The sequence below is a fragment of the Aegilops tauschii genome, chromosome 5 (genome assembly GCF_002575655.3).
Source record: "Aegilops tauschii subsp. strangulata cultivar AL8/78 chromosome 5, Aet v6.0, whole genome shotgun sequence".
In the NCBI taxonomy this organism is placed as follows: Eukaryota; Viridiplantae; Streptophyta; class Magnoliopsida; order Poales; family Poaceae; genus Aegilops; species Aegilops tauschii.
The window spans coordinates 370624108-370640017 of NC_053039.3; the positions used below are offsets into that span (position 1 = coordinate 370624108).

At 42.9% G+C, this 15910-nt stretch overlaps 1 long non-coding RNA gene across 2 annotated transcripts; it reads left to right on the plus strand.

Annotated features, from left to right (window-relative positions):
* On the plus strand, positions 1-2378 carry LOC109747496 (uncharacterized). Of its 2 annotated transcripts, XR_006664274.2 has the most exons (4): positions 1-486; positions 1232-1544; positions 1785-1886; positions 2080-2378. It is a non-coding gene; the product is annotated as an uncharacterized lncRNA (long non-coding RNA). The 2 variants fall into 2 exon arrangements; XR_005757493.3 differs by having other exon boundaries at positions 4-486; positions 1785-2378.
* Positions 2379-15910: the final 13532 nt, after the last annotated feature.

Sequence of the window (15910 nt, forward strand, 5' to 3'; positions counted from 1 at the left end):
ACAGACGAGCACGTGCGCGAGGGATGCCAGGTCGCCGTCGCCATCACCTGCGTGCTCTCCTTATCCGTACGGGTACGGGTATGGCGCCGCCGCCGGCGGCCGGTGTCCTTCTCCTTCCCCTTCCCATCCACCACACCCAGCCTCCTCGATCTGCAACATCCTGCTCCCCCTGCATGCACGAGGGATCTCGGGCCGCCGTCACCCTTCGGGAGCTCCCTCTCCTCCCCGCCTTCTTTCCGTGGCTCTGCAGACGCAAGGGATCTCGGGTCGCCGTCGCCCTTCGAGAGCTCCCTCTCCTCCACGCCTTCTTTCCATGGCGCGAGGGACCAAGCGCCATGTACAGACTTACATACGTGCTGCTGGCCACTGCCCTGTAACCCCGCCGCCAGCAGGGTCGTCCATGACCAGGGCCCCCAAGCTAAGGAGTGACATGCTGCTGCCGTGCCCACCACCATCTGTGAGACTTGGAAATCTAGGAAGCTGCAGGTTTGTGCGACACTCATGCTCGCCATGTGTTTGCTGAAATTCTCCCATGTAGACATATATAAGTTGATGTTGGTATATTAAGCATTTGTAAAATGTTCATGTATAATGTCAGTACGAAACAATAAATGCCAGCCCCCAGCAATGGCTTCTTACCATTACTCCTATCATCTTAGACTAAGTTGTATGGATTAGATGACTGATCGCTTATGTTTTCGTAGTAGGTTCTGTGTCCTTCATGCACTTACAGTTCAGAGCTGAATTTGGTACAAGGTTGATGGACTTTGTTTGTGTGGATTACCAATTTAGCAGCAACCATGGACATTGTTTGTGTGGACTACCAATTTAGCAGCAACTCTGCTGTAACTTTGCCAACACAACCAACATCAAGTGCAACACTGGTAGTCTAGGGTCGGTTCAAAATTCGAATTAGTGATGCTTTAATCTATTCATCGTCCATTTCTGAATTATCAAGGATTGATTTTATTTAGACAAGATTCTCTGCCTTTTGTTTTCTGTTAGATAAAAATAGTTATTGGCAGCTCATGTTATCTACAATAAGTATCTGTTTTGACACTCCTTTATGTAGAAATGATCACAGAATTTTGATTCAAACTAATCGAACCCTCTTAACTCATTGAAATCACACAATTTAATTACAATATTTTTTTCGGCAAACACTGACACCCATTATTTGACTTCTATATTTTATTTGGTTCATGATGTTAATTATTTTATGTCACTACAGTACAACAGAAGACTATCCAATTGGAGGATCCACATCATTTATGGGAGCAAGAGATCCAAAACTGGTAGATACATGCACTAATTCTATTCAGATAGGAGAAGGGGCACAATGTGAGGGAGGCGGTCGCCGGCGGTGGCGGCTCCGGTGACCGGCCAGCAGGCAGGGAGACGAGCTCCTGTTGAGGCGGCGGGGCTCGGTGCGGGCTGGTTCCTCTGGATCGAGCCTTGGCTCTCCCGAGGTGTGTGGTTGCGGGCGTCTGATGAGTTGGTTTGGCGCCCCCTTACTCAGATCTGCACGTCCCTGATGATCGGAGGTAGGCTAATCACTCTCCTCTTTAAAACTAGATTGTTTACTTCTTTGATCTGGAATACATAAAGCCTTGGACACCCAGCGACATGTTTCAAAATGTTTTTAGGCCTTGGTTTGATGTAAAAAGGATCTGATTTTTCTGCCCGCTTATTATGTTCTGGATTTCATCTTTTCTTCTTTCTCTTATTTACTCATACACGACTCATGACTTGCTGCATGTGGCTGCTGAATCTTCCTACTGCAGGTTTGCCTTTCACATGTTCATTGAGTTGCTTGATGACATAAAAAAAATTGAAATATGGAGTTATGCAATTGCAGCAATAAGGACGGATGGCCAGCTTCACAGGTTAAGCTCCGTACTGTAATTTGCATTCAGTTATGTGCAGTAATAATGCCATATTTGTTAGTAGCCTGCTAGCTGTTTCCAGATTTTTTAGTCATGATTGGCTTCTACACAAAAGGAGTTTGTCGAAAACAAGAGCAATCCCATTGTTGCTACACAGCCTGAAGATTCTTTGCCTTTCTTTGAACTGTTTCAGGTTTTTTCTCTCATAGTTATAATCAAATATTCAGATAGAATCATATGGGTGGTCGTGCCATGTCCACAGGAGCGACTTACATCAAGCATTAGGCCTGGTTTTAATCTTCTTGGTCACATATCAGATGAGTATAACAGTGTCCCATCTTTTTGATCATGAGCTACCTTTCCCAGAACAGCCTGTCATATACTCAGATTAGTAGCAGTGAAATAATGTAACGAATATCACGAGAGTGCTTGCAGTTTGTTAATATTCAAATAAAAGGGAAAGCAACCTTTTCCCAGCTAACAGCAGGAGAATTCAGCAATGGATAGATATATTAAACCGTTAGTCCAACTTCCCTTTGTTATTGAGTCTCCGTAGAATGATACTATCATGTATGGTTCGAACAAATCAGTATAAATGGATATCAGCACTCTTAAAGTAGAGGATAATTATTGGATGTATACTACAAAATAAGAGTTGCATTCTCCAAAGTATCAAGTCAATGCTGCATGGTGGCAACATTGTGTGGAGATACACCATTACAGTTTGGTAGATAACATGTTTCGCGATTGGGTATTTGTGTATAGCTGGCATTGAATGAGGCTCAATTGAGGTGCTAATTTTTTTGTGGGGCAATCTGAAATGCTACTGCCGCCATTGTTTGGCATTGTGCATCCCTGACAGATAAGCGGTGGATGTTGCCTTTTGGCTTGCATAATCCTGAATCGATGAGTTCTGTTTTTCTTATGACTTGGGATTTCACACAAGCACACAAGGAAGCTTTTGTAGAACTTATCATTTGATTTCGTTATTCGTGTTCTTTTTATGTAGGGATTTAATTTTCAGCATTCATGTTGAATAGTGAAATGTACAAGTTGTATGAGCACTCCTGCTATAGTTATTAGGTTAGGGCCAGATGTTTTTCTCTTCCATAGACTGCTTTTGCCCGTCCGTCATACCTTTTTGCAAAAAAAAAAGTCCCTATAGTTTATTGAAATCAACATGCACTCCATGTTTTAGTCATAACCGAACCGTTTTTTGCATTTTCTCAGAAAATCCCCTGAAATTTCAGGTAATCAACCCGCCGTCCATATTTAAGTTAGACGAATCATTTTTAAATCATCCATATCTTTTAAACTGTAACTCCGATTTTAACATGTTATATATGAAATTTGATTAAAAAAATGTGTAGAATCTAAACATGATGTTATTTTTAGCTGTTACATATTTTTAAAATATTATTTTGGGTGCAAACTTCATTTATCGTGCAGTGTCGGTTATTCTTTTGCACCGGCGGCGATCTGAATTGCAAATAAATATCCATTAAAACCAGATTGAGAGGAAAGAAAACATTGATAACCACGCATGCACACCTCTGAAAAACCTCTCAGCGAAAAACAATATATTTCTCATCTTATTCCGAGCGAGTGCGCGGGCGAGTGCGAGGACTAACAACATTCAAATGCGTTCATTTGTGTGAGCACTGAGGCCAATAAAGGACATAGACCTATTAGGGTCTTGAGATATGATTATTGGGCTAAGAGCCTCTGTTATTTTCTCTTCCGTTGCAACGCACAGACTTTTTTGCTAGTATTACCAATACACACCACTTGGGCTACATGTTGTCAACAAGCCAAAAAATATGTGTAATTTTGACCCAATAAGAAATAAGGATATGGAAAATGCAACGCCCTAGGAGACAAGAGAATCTAAAAACTCTGAGCAGCTGCACTTTGCCCCCCACCAACACCCTACCATTTCCTCTGCATCAGCCTGTCTTGCCACCACTGTTGTTGATCCTCGCCATGGTGGCAGCGACTCCTACTACCTAAGGTGGTAGGAGGCTTTCGATTTCTCCCGGAGGCGTTGGTGGATGGCCAGACCGACTGGGGCACCGTCAGCCGTAGGAAGTGGTGGCGCTCCCATCATCGGTGTAGCGCCGGTGCATGTAAGGACACGTCGTATTAGGGGGGCATGAACCTAGTCTTGATGGCAAGGATGTTTTGATGAGGTGGTCAAAGTGTTTTGATTCATCGAAAACAAAGAAGAACCTTTTGTTTACAAGAAGGTTAGTGATATGTAAATCACACATTGTTGATTCAGAATGACATTCCAATGCTTGAATCTGCCAAGGACTCGCTGAAAAAAAAGTTTTTCTTGAAGGACGTGAGAGAAATGGTTTATGTTGGGAACCAAGACCTGCATAGATAGATCGAGGAGGCTAATTGGATTAAACTAGAGTACATATGTCGACAAGGTTCTGAAGCGGTTCAACATGCATAAGGCGAAGAAAGAGTGCTTGCCTATGTCACATGGCATTAGTCTCAGAAAGACTCGGACTCTCGCAACTTTTGACGAGCGAAGTCACATGGATGCGATTTTGTATGCTTCAGTTGTCGGGTCCGTCATGTATGTTATGTTATATACAAGACAAAATATTTCTTATAGTCTAAGTATTATAAGCAAATATCAGGCTGATCCAGGTGAGTGTCATTGGATGACAGATAAAAATATTCTTACGTATTTGAGCAGGACTACGGATAAGTTGTTGGTTTATGATGGTGAGGCAGGGCTCGTTGGAAAGGATTAAACCGATACTAGTTTTCAAACCAATAATGATGACTATCGCTCGCAATCTGGATTTACGTTCATTCTGAACAGATGTGATGTGAGCTGCAAAAGTTTCAAGCAAAAAATTTTGATTCTACAATTGAGTCTGAGTACATAGTCGCCTCTAAAGGTGCGAAATAAGGTGTTTGGATGTGGAAATTCATTTCTAAACATGGTGTGGTTCAAGGCACATCCAACCCGTTTGACCTCTATTGTGACAAAAGTGGTGTGATCTCACAAGCCAAGGAACCAAGACAACCTATAAATCCAGACATATACTCAGGCGATATCATCTAATACGAGAGATCTTTGAGAGAGGCGATGTAAGGATATGCAAAGAATACGGGGGCTATAATAGTGTTGATCCTCTGACGACGCCTCTCCTGCAGCTGAAGCATGAGGCACACATAAGGGCCATGGGCTTGAAATGCCTAAATGACTATTGCAAGTGGGGGACTGCTGAAAATATGCCCTAGAGGCAATCATTTGATGATGGTACTTCCTATGTAATCATAAGTTATATATACTATCCTTGAACATCATCACTAATATGTATCAAGAGGTATCTTACTTGTTTGTGAGAGTATGGATTATATGATGATTGTTCTAATTGTCACTGGTTGATAAGTTCAAGTGAACACATAATAAAAAAATCCAACAATTAGTTAAAATTATAAAAGGGAAGTGTTATTTGTTCTTGAAGATAGAAAAGTAAACACATACATTGTATGTATGTGTCTTTTTCCCAAACAATAAACTTGGTTTCAAGTCCTCGCGGGTGCTTATTTTGCTAAAAAAATATGTTGTACGGACTTACCCTAGCGTGTCCCTTAAAAAATCATATAATATGTGTTGTTTTGTATTAGTAGATGAAGACCAAAAAGTGTAGGGTAACGTAGCAGAAAACAGAAATTTCCGACTTACGCACTAGCCCAGGACCACTATGGAGACTGCATACAAGGTTTGATCTTTTTCGTTACCGACTCGTAGCGCAGTGATACGTCTCCAACGTATCTATAATTTTTTATTGTTCCATGCTATTATATATTCTGTTTTGGATGTTTAATGGGCTTATTTATACACTTTTATATTATTTTTGGGACTAACCTATTAACCGGAGGCCCAGCCCAAATTGCTGTTTTTTTGCCTATTTCAGTGTTTCGCAGAAAAAGGATATCAAACGGAGTCCAAACGGAATTAAACCTTCGGGAGAGTTATTTTTGGAACAAACGTGATCCAGAGGACTTGGAGTGGACGTCAAGAAATCACCGAGGAGGCCACGGGGCAGAGGGCGCGCCCTCCACCCTCGTGGGCCCCTCGTGGCTCCACCGACCTACTTCTTCGTCCTATATATACCTACGTACCCCCAAACCATCGAGGGGCACCACGAAAACCTAATTCCACCGCCGCAACCTTCTGTACCCATGAGATCCCATCTTGGGGCCTTTTCCGGCGTCCTGTCGGAAGGGGCATTGATCACGGAGGGCTTCTACATCAACACCATAGCCTCTTCGATGATGTGTGAGTAGTTTACCTCAGACCTTCGGGTCCATAGTTATTAGCTAGATGGCTTCTTCTCTCTCTTTGGATCTCAATACAAAGTTCTCCTCGATTTTCTTGGAGATCTATTCGATGTAATCTTCTTTTGCGGTGTGTTTGTCGAGATCCGATGAATTGTGGGTTTATGATCCAGATTATCTATGAACAATATTTGAATCTTTTCTGAATTATTTTATGTATGATTGGTTATCTTTGCAAGTCTCTTCGAATTATCAGTTTGGTTTGGCTTACTAGATTGATCTTTCTTGCAATGGGAGAAGTGCTTAGCTTTGGGTTCAATCTTGCGGTGCTTGATCCCAGTGACAGTAGGGGAAACGACACGTATTGTATTGTTGCCATCGAGGATAAAAAGATGGGGTTTATATCATATTGCATGAGTTCATCCATCTACATCATGTCATCTTGCTTAAAGCGTTACTCCGTTCTTATGAACTTAATACTCTAGATGCATGCTGGATAGCGGTCGATGTGTGGAGTAATAGTAGTAGATGCAGGCAGGAGTCGGTCTACTTGTCACGGACGTGATGCCTATATACATGATCATACCTAGATATTCTCATAACTATGCTCAATTCTATCAATTGCTCGACAGTAATTCATTCACCCACCGTAATACTTATGCTATCTTGAGAGAAGCCAGTAGTGAAACCTATGGCCCCCGGGTCTATTTTCCATCATATTAATCTTCCGTCAATAGGCTATTACTTTTGCCGTTTATTTTGCTTTCTTTACTTTTTGTCTTTATCATAAAAATACCAAAAATATTATCTTATCATCTCTATCAGATATCACTTTTGCAAGTGGCCGTGAAGGGATTGACAACCCCTTTATCACGTTGGTTGCAAGGTTCTTATTCGTTTGTCTAGGTGCAAGGGACTTGAGCATGGCCTCCTACTGGATTGATACCTTCGTTCTCAAAGACTGAGGGAAATACTTACGCTACTTTGCTGCATCACCCTTTCCTCTTCAAGGGAAAACCAACGCAGTGCTCAAGAGGTAGCAAGAAGGATTTCTGGCGCCGTTGCCGGGGAGTCTACGCATAAGTCAACATACCAAGTACCCATCACAAACTCTTATCCCTCGCATTACATTATTTGCCATTTGCCTCTCGTTTTCCTCTCCCCCACTTCACCCTTGCCGTTTTATTCGCCCTCTTTTTCCGTTCGCCTTTTTTTCGCTTGCTTCTTGTTTGCTCGTGTGTTGGATTGCTTGCTTGTCACGATGGCTCAAGATAATACTAAATTGCGTGACTTTGCCAATACCAACAACAATTATTTTCTTAGCACTCCGATTGCTCCTCTTACCGAAGCTGAATCTTGTGAAATTAATGCTGCCTTGCTGAATCTCGTTATGAAAGATCAATTCGCCGGCCTTCCTAGTGAAGATGCTGCTACCCATCTAAATAGCTTTGTTGATTTGTGTGATATGCAAAAGAAGAAAGATGTGGATAATGATATTGTTAAATTGAATCTATTTCTGTTTTCTCTTAGAGATCGTGCTAAAACTTGGTTTTCGTCTTTGCCTAAAAATAGTATTGATTCTTGGAATAAGTGCAAAGATGCTTTTATCTCTAAGTATTTTCCTCCCGCTAAGATCATCTCTCTTAGAAACGATATTATGAATTTTAAGCAACTTGATCATGAACATGTTGCACAAGCTTGGGAGAGGATGAAATTAATGATACGTAATTGCCCTACTCATGGTTTGAATTTGTGGATGATTATACAAAAAAATTTATGCCGGATTGAATTTTGCTTCTAGAAATCTTTTAGATTCGGCCGCGGGAGGCACTTTTATGGAAATCACTTTAGGAGAAGCTACTAAACTCCTAGATAATATTATGGTTAATTATTCTCAATGGCACACCAAAAGATCTACTAGTAAAAAGGTGCATGCAATTGAAGAAATTAATGTTTTAAGTGGAAAGATGGATGAACTTATGAAATTGTTTGCTAATAAGAGTGTTGCTTCTGATCCTAATGATATGCCTTTGTCTACCTTGATTGAGAACAATAATGAATCTTTGGATGTGAATTTTGTTGGTAGGAATAATTTTGGTAACAACGCTTATAGAGGAAACTTTAATCCTAGGCCGTATCCTAGTAATTCCTCTAATAATTATGGTAATTACTACAATAACTCTTATGGAAATTTTAATAAGATGCCCTCTGATTTTGAGACTAGTGTTAAAGAATTTATGATTTCCCAAAAGAATTTCAATGCTTTGCTTGAAGAAAAATTGCCTAAGATTGATGAATTGGCTAGGAACGTGGATAGTATTTCTCTTGATGTTGATTCTTTGAAACTTAGATCTATTCCACCTAAGCATGATATCAATGAGTCTCTCAAAGCCATGAGAATTTCCATTGATGAGTGCAAGGAAAGAACCGCTAGGATGCGTGCCAAGAAAGATTGCTTTCTGAAGGCGTGTTCTTCTAATTTTTATGAGAATAACGATGAAGATCTAAAAGTTATTGATGTGTCCCCTATTAAATCCTTGTTTTGCAATATGAATCTTGATGATGATGGGACTAGAGATGAGTCAACTTTAGTTAGAAGGCGTCCCAAAAATTCGGAGTTTTTAGATCTTGATGCTAAAATTGGTAAAAGTGGGATTGAAGAGGTTAAAACTTTAGATAGCAATGAACCCACTATCTTGGTGAAAGAACATGCGGTGCCCCCATGTTTGGTTTTGGTAATTGATGACAATCTCTATGGACTAATGGTTGCCTTGAGTTATATTTGAAGGATTTGTCCATAGGCATTTCTTGAAGTCCATGTGTTGGTTTCAAGGAGTTTATGTGGTGACCAAAGTGTTATTAAGGAATTATCCAAAGATTGGTCATGTGAGAGTTGAGCTTATTGCAAACATGTCTTGAAGAAGAAGATTGTGTGATCATTCATGTTTACCTTCAAGACATCATCCAAATGAAGAGAGTTGGAAAGAGTCAAGGTTGATCAAGACTAAGTCAAGAGTGAAACAAGTTGATCAACACACAAAGCGCACAAGATGTACCGAGGGATCAAGCGATCCCATGGTATGGTAAGCATTGTCAATTACGCTTTGTGTACTAACCCATGGTCTTCGTGAGAGTTCTTTGTGGGGTTAGGTTGCGGTGTGCAAGTTCAAGTGAAGCGGGCAAGTTCAAGTAAAGAATCACGAATAGATCAAATTCTTGAAGCCTTTGTGGTGACAATGGACTTGTGAAGATGTGCGGAAGGGTGGCTCACCCATAGTGGAGTATGGGGGAGCAATCAACTAGTCTTCATCGAGCCAACGCAATCAAGAAAGGTGGTCCATCTTGAGGGAGTCAAGATCGTCATCATCTAGCTCAAGTGGATCATGTGCAAGGCAAAGGTTTGCCCTTGATAGGTTTTCTATTTTACCGGTCTCATGGTGGTAGTTAGGAGACCGGGTTATAGGATCGTTTGCCGTATTATCAAGGGGGGCTCTCGATGAGCAGCTTGATCGTATCATTCGTAGAGAGCTCAAACCATTGCATCCTTGCATCATATTTCTTGGTTCTTGTTTGATTCTCTTTGTGAGTCTTAGAGCTCGTGGTCATCTTGATGACAAGCTCGAGTTCATCGAAAACGGAGTTCACATGCTTCTTCTATGATGTTTTCGATGTTGGAGGTTATGCCGGTTCTTCTCGGTTGGAGGTTTCACTCTTCTATTTGTTGGCATACCTCCCCTGCCTCTTCTTACTATAACCAGTCGTTGTTTTGATGCTACTCGTCTTCCTCTATCCAACAAGCTTGAGTTTGCTCAATTCGAAGCTCATATGCAGATGTTATGGCAGTTTTGGTCCCAGCGGTAGTACCGCGGGCCGGAGCGGTAGTACCGCTTGGGTGCTACAAGCGGTAGTACCGCTCTAGAGAGGTAGTACCGCTCCAGAGCGGTAATACCGCTGGTAGCCCCCAACCGTAGTACCGCTGCGGTCTCGTGCTAGAACCGCACGATTCGAGGGGTCTTTTTTCGTGTCGGGTTTTACGGTACTAGCCGCGGCAGTGGGGGCCGTAGTACCGCTCGTATGCGGTAGTACCGCCCTGACCACCACGGTAGTACCGCTCTGGGCCCAGCGGCAGTACCGCGAGGGGGAGCGGTAGTACCGCTGGCCAAGCGGTAGTACCGCTCTCTGCGGGGCTGGTGTGGGGGGTAACGGTTGGATTGTTCCCCCCACTATATAAGGAGGTCTTCTTCCCTAATGAACCTTATCTCTTGAGCTCGTGTTCTTCCCCCATTGTTGACCTTCTTCGAGCTTCCTAACTCTCAATCCCTCCATGGATTCTTGCTAGTTTTTGAGGGAAAAGAGAGAGGAGATCTAGATCAACATTTCCACCAATCACTTTCTCCTCTATGTGAGGGGAACCCATTGGATCTAGATCTTGGAGTTCTTGGTGTTCTCCTTCTTGTTCTTCCTCTCAATTTCCTCCCTAGCATTAGTTGCTTCGGTGGGATTTGAGAGAGAAGGACTTGGGCACTCCGTGTGCCCTTGCCATTGCATTTGGTGCCTCGGTTTGAGTTCTCCACGGTGATACGTGGAAGTTACTAGTTGAGAAGCTTATTACTCTTGGGTGCTTGGTGCCCTTGAGCTTGTTCCTCTTGGGTGCTTGGGCGCCCTAGACGGTTGGTGGTGTTCGGAGCTCAATCATTGTGGTGTAAAGCTCCGGGCAAGCGTCGGGGTCTCCAATTAGGTTGTGGAGATCGCCCCGAGCAATTTGACGGTTACCGGTGACCGCCCCCAAGGGTTGCCAAAGTGTACGGGTTCGGTGACTGCCCCCAAGGGTTGCCATTTGTACGGGTTCGGTGACCGCCCTCAACGGTCCCTTAGTGGAATCACGACATCTTGCATTGTGCGAGGGCGTGAGGAGATTACGGTGGCCCTAGTGGCTTCTTGGGGAGCATTGTGCCTCCACACCGCTCCAAACGGAGATTAGCATCCGCAAGGGTGTGAACTTCGGGATACATCATCGTCTCCGCGTGCCTCGGTTATCTCTTACCCGAACCCTTTACTTATGCACTTTACTTTGTGATAGCCATATTGTTTCTTGTCATATATCTTGCTATCACTTAGTTGTTTATCTTGCTTAGCATAAGTTGTTGGTGCACATAGGTGAGCCTAGTTGTTGTAGGTTTTGTGCTTGTCAAATTAACCGCTAGGTTTATTCCGCATTTGTTCAAGCCTAAACCGTAATTATTTTAAAGCGCCTATTCACCCCCCCCTCTAGGCGACATCCACGATCTTTCACTTGGATTTCAAGGAATTTAATTATGATAATTGCTCTTTGATAGATTGTATTTCCTTGTTGCAATCCGTGCTAAATTCTCCTCATGCTTATAGTCGAAATAAAGCTTTTACTAAACATATTGTTGATGCTTTGATGCAATCTTATGAATAAAAACTCGAGTTTGAAGTTTCTATCCCTAGAAAACTTTATGATGAATGGGAACCTACAATTAAAATTAAAATTAACAATCATGAATGCTATGCTTTGTGTGATTTGGGTGCTAGTGTTTCTACGATCCCAAAAACTATGCTTTGACATCAAAGAGGCTTGGGTGCGCAAGGCGCTTGCAAATTTTTGTGACCAAATGACATGCGAAGTGCTCTAGCAAAAAAACAAAGTAGTGCATTTTTCAAAGATTTTTTCTGCGCCAAATTTTGTTTTTTTCTCCACGAGCTCCTACAGTGTCGAAATGCAAAAAAAAAATTGCACGCACCTTGCACACCCCAGCCTCTTTGATGCCAAAAAATTTCATATTTTTTGAATTTTCTTGCAATTTTTTTGAATTCACTGCTCACAGTGTACATTTTAAAGTTTTTCGTTTGACACGGGCTGCTGGAATGTCCAAACTGTGCCAAAATTTGCACGCGCCTTGCTCCCTTGAGTATCTTCGATCCCACAAAATTTCAGATTTTTTTAAATTTTTTTGCTATTTGTTTCGAATTTACTGTTCACCATTTACTATTCACCAGACGGTCAAACCCCTTTGACCGGACGGTAACGGCACAGAAGGGCATTTCTGTAAGGTGACTTGACGGAAGAGGGGTATTTTTGAGCATACCTGAAAATTAGGGGCAAATGCCAGGTGGTGGCTCAAGTTAGGGGGATAAATGGAATTGTCCCTATATATTCTGTTTTGGATGTTTAATGGGCTTATTTATACACTTTTATATTATTTTTGGGGCTAACCTATTAACCGGAGGCCCAGCCCAAATTGTTGTTTTTTTGCCTATTTCAGTGTTTCGCAGAAAAAGGATATCAAACTGAGTCCAAACGAAATGAAACCTTCGGGAGTGTTATTTTTGGAACAAACGTGATCCAGAGGACTTGGAGTAGACATCAAGAAATCACCGAGGAGGCCACGAGGCAGGGGGGCGCGCCTACCCCCTGGGCGCGCCTTCCACCCTCGTGGGCCCCTCGTGGCTCCACCGACCTACTTCTTCCTCCTATATATACCTATGTACCCCCAAACCATCGAGGGGCACCACGAAAACCTAATTCCACCGCCGCAACCTTCTGTACCCGTGAGATCCCATCTTGGGGCCTTTTCCGGCGTCCTGCCGGAGGGGGCATTGATCACAGAGGGCTTCTACATCAACACCATAGCCTCTCCGATGATGTGTGAGTAGTTTACCTCAGACCTTCGGGTCCATAGTTATTAGCTAGATGGCTTCTTCTCTCTCTTTGGATCTCAATACAAAGTTCTCCTCGATTCTCTTGGAGATCTATTCGATGTAATCTTCTTTTGCGGTGTGTTTGTTGAGATCCGATGAATTGTGGGTTTTTGATCCAGATTATCTATGAACAATATTTGAATCTTTTCTGAATTATTTTATGTATGATTGGTTATCTTTGCAAGTCTCTTCGAATTATCAGTTTGGTTTGGCCTACTAGATTGATCTTTCTTGCAATGGGAGAAGTGCTTAGCTTTGGGTTCAATCTTGCGGTGCTCGATCCCAGTGACAGTAGGGGAAACGACACGTATTGTATTGTTGCCATTGAGGATAAAAAGATGGGGTTTATATCATATTTTATGAGCTTATCCCTCTACATCATGTCATCTTGCTTAAAGCGTTACTCCGTTCTTATGAACTTAATACTCTAGATGCATGCAGGAGTCGGTCTACTTGTCACGGACGTGATGCCTATCTACATGATCATACCTAGATATTCTCATAACTATGCTCAATTCTATCAATTGCTCGACAGTAATTCGTTCACCCACCGTAATACTTATGCTATCTTGAGAGAAGCCACTAGTGAAACCTATGCCCCCGGATCTATTTTCCATCATATTAATCTTCCGTCAACAAGCTATTACTTTTGCCGTTTATTTTGCTTTCTTTACTTTTTGTCTTTACCATAAAAATACCAAAAATATTATCTTATCATCTCTATCAGATCTCACTTTTGCAAGTGGCCGTGAAGGGATTGACAACCCCTTTATCCCGTTGGTTGCGAGGTTCTTATTCGTTTGTGTAGGTGCAAGGGACTTGAGCGTGGCCTCCTACTGGATTGATACCTTGGTTCTCAAAAACTGAGGGAAATACTTATGCTACTTTGCTGCATCACCCTTTCCTCTTCAAGGGAAAACCAACGCAGTGCTCAAGAGGTAGCACGCAGCGGGAAGTAGAGTAGATGACGATCGGCGGTGCAGATCCCCGCAGCTAGGATTTACAACCTCCCAACTGCGAGGATGAATACCCTCATCTGCCCCTCGGACAGCCCTCCGGGAGGTGGTTGGACAGTCCCCCGGATGGTGTCGCAGACAGCCCTTCGGGAGGACCTTCGAAACTCGGACGGTCACTCGGACAGCCCTTCGGGAGGACATTTGAAACTCGGACGGTCACATGGACAGCCCTTCGGGAGGCACTCTCGAACTAAGACCGAAACTACGATCTCTCTACAGAGTTGCACACATACGGTGTCATCTATCCGGCAGAGCTTCGCCGTCCAGAACTAGTTCCCACCGGAACCCAGACAACCTTTCGGCTCTACGAAACTATTTCGCGGGGAGGGAGAGAGAAGCCATATCATGGCACTTGTATGTGAGAAAGAGTGAGTGTGGAGAGTGCCTCCCCACCTCTATTTATAGGAAAACCCAAGGGGTAGGGGCACATGAAAAAACCCAAAATGCCCACACTTTATGTCACACATAAAGGGCATAAAGGGATGACAAGTGGAGCCCCATGGAGGAGCTGCACCCTCCAACGTCCCACCTTCTTGGGGGGGGGGGGGCAAAGGGGGTTCCTTGATCCCCAAGTCCTTCTAGAAGCCTTTTGGGAAAACCCCAAAAGGTGGCTTTCCATAAATATCCCAAAAAACACTTTCACTATTCACGACGACATTTTTCAGCGTCCGCTCGAACTGAAAATATTTATGTGGGCTTAGAACATTTCCAGTACCCACTAAAATAATTTTCAACGCGTTCCGAAACAATTTCGGATTAGTGATTTTCATTTGCGAAAAGCATCTGAAGTGGTTCCGGCAGCTCCGGAGCATTTCCAGCTTTTATCCCGGAAAATTCCAGAAAGTTTCCAGAATGACTCTGGCACCCTCCAAGAATTATCAGGCATGTGCCAAAACTAATTTGACTTAATAGTATATTCCTAAACAACTTTTCGATTTCACCGAAACTCATTCGATGACCTCTCTCTGCGGAACTTTTCCGCTGTCCGAAACTTTTACGGTGTCCGAAACTTTTTCGGTGATTTTCTCTCAGACTCCCTGTCTAGTATTCAACAGATAGATGACCCTTAAGCGTGTGACCCTATAGGTTCGCTGAAGTATAGACATGACCCGGAACCCCTTCCAATCAATGATCAACATCGGAGCCGTGGACACCCATATTGACCCCTATGCCCACACGAATAAATATTCGAGTGAACCTCCAGTTGCAGTGAGCTATTCCTGTTGCTTCGCGATATGTCACAAACACTCGAGGTGAGATTTATTGCATCCCCGTGGACGAACAATTTGTCCACCATGCAAGTTACCTCGTTACCGGTTTTGTTCTCTTTTCTCGTTTTCGTGTTCCGGCATCCCAGTGATCAAATCACAAGATGTCTGGCCAGACGATTATGGATACCGTAACACCGAGAGGGCCCGAGAATATCTCTCCATCGTCGGAGGAGCAAATCCCAATCTTGAGCTATCAAGTTACTTGACATACTTTTTCATGAACCCGTAAGCCGCCGTAATAGCCACCCATTTACGGATGACGTTTAACAAATCCCAAAGTTCATTAAGCAAGCATGAAGAAACTCGATACTCTCATGGTCTAAGGAATCATGCAAACGTTAACCATCTCTGTGTTATGCACCATTAACTTGTGACGAATGAATCTCTTAGCATAACATCAATCCGGCTCGATTCAACACAAATGTTTTCTTAACATTGTGCCCTCAAAATTGCTGGCATAGACATGCCCATGATCAGGAAAACAGAACCATCATGCAACACTTGAGCTAGTATTAAAGGCCAGACTAGGAATACTTCTTACCGTTTATTATTCCACACGTGCATATGAGTCTCCCTCCGAGCCTCGTGGATATTGCAGACTCGAGAATCATTGCAGTTATAGCATGGAACATAAACATAATTATGAACTTGGAGATAAATAATATCATTTATTATTGTCTCTAGGGCATATCTCCTACAAAAAGAT